At 53.2% G+C, this 1,632-nt stretch overlaps 1 protein-coding gene across 3 annotated transcripts in view; it reads right to left on the bottom strand.

Moving 5' to 3' along the window:
- CNTN2 (contactin 2) overlaps nt 1-1,632 on the bottom strand; it is a 35,869-nt gene that overhangs the window by 6,013 nt on the left and 28,224 nt on the right. The gene's annotated exons all lie outside the window — the stretch shown is intronic.

Genomic DNA, 1,632 nt, shown 5'->3' on the forward strand with positions numbered 1-1,632 from the left:
ATGTGTGTATGTTTCTGTGTGTCTGTGTCTGTGTGTTTCTGTATGTATGTTTCTCTTTGTGTGTCTGTGGGTGTTTCTGTGTGTGTCTGTGTGTTTCTGTGTGTGTGTCTGTGTTTCTTTGTCTCTGTGTGTGTTTGTGTTTCTGTGTGTGTGTGTGTATTCCATCAATGATCATTGCCTCCTTCCCTCCTGTCGCTAAACTAAATAAGAGACCAGCTCCAGTGTGCTTTAAATTCAGGGGAATGAGTAATTCAGAAGGCAGTTTGCACAAAAAACATTTATTTTTGGTTGCAGGGTGTTTTACTTTTTTCTTTTGTGGCAGAATTAATTTCCCAATTGTCTCTATCATTCAACAAGGCTGATATTAAATCAAGGATATAGTTCATCAGCTCATGAAGCTTGACAGGGGGTAACTTGGCTGAGGATCAAAATATTTCTGCAGATGATCCAGCCATTAGAGTCTTATCACTTGGTTTGATGACCATAGCTTGGGGCCTTGCCACCTTCAAGGAGCACTTAAACGCAGTGCCCATCTATCTGGTCCTGCGAGCTGGGCGTCATTGTCCCCCTTTCAGGGCGGAAGGACTAGGCCCAGTGTGGTTAAGCGACTTGCCTAAGGTCACAGAGCGAAATGGCACAGCTAGAATGTGCACTCAGTTCCGATCCCAAAGCCCCTCATCTTTCCTCTGCGTCACAGCAGCCTCTGTGCTCATGAACTCTTGGGGCGCAGAGTGAGGAGACTGCCCCCACCCACCTGGCCCTGCGGAAGCCCAGTCCACGTGCCCCTGGAATTCCGTCCTCAGGAGGGTCCCAGTCAAAACGGTGGAATGGTTACAGAAAGGGCCCGGAGTCAGCCCGGGGCACCCAGGAAACTATGTGGAAGGGGCATGAGGAGGCAGACCCTCACTACACCTCCAGGGGGCAGGCCTGTGGGGCAGGAGAAGGGGAGGCAGGGTCCTGGTTCCGTGCTGCCCGGCCGGGGACCCAGGGCTCTGTGGACCAGAGATTGCTCTAGGACGTGTCCTTCCAGCGAAAGGGTCCTTCCAAAACCCTCATAGAAACAGCATGATGCCTATTCTGACATAATCCAGCTCTCCTCCTGCTTCTGGCTGGTTCCTGAACTAGGCCCTTGTCCTGACCTGGTCAAGAGGGAGTGTAATTTCCCGCACCTGCACCTGTAGAGCCTAGTTAGTAGCTGTGACTACTCCCCCGTTTAACCATCTACCTCTGGCACAGAATATCCACTTCATCTTGCAGCCGTAAGACCACACCCATGTTGTTTCCCTTCGTAAACTCTGCCAGGCAGTGTCCTGCCTCTTTCTTGGGTCTTTCCCTGCCTCACTTCCGGGGGTAGATTTCCAGTCCTGGGACCTGCCCTGGGGCTGGTGGACGGACGGGCTCTCATGCTGGGCCTTTGCCTGGGAAAGCCTCAGAGGGCGGGCAGGAGCCTCTCGGCAGATGCTGACCAGCCTGTCTTCCCCTCTTGCCCCCTCAGATTCGGACACTGCCTTTCAGGAGGGCTGTGGGCAGACAGCCATTCCTCCTGCTCCCCAGGGAACCATCCGAGAACTGGGAGACACTGGCTGCTTCCCGAGGCCCCTGCACAACACACACACACACACACACACACAC

This window comes from Myotis davidii, unplaced genomic scaffold, assembly GCF_000327345.1.
Source record: "Myotis davidii unplaced genomic scaffold, ASM32734v1 scaffold710, whole genome shotgun sequence".
Taxonomy (NCBI): domain Eukaryota; kingdom Metazoa; phylum Chordata; class Mammalia; order Chiroptera; family Vespertilionidae; genus Myotis; species Myotis davidii.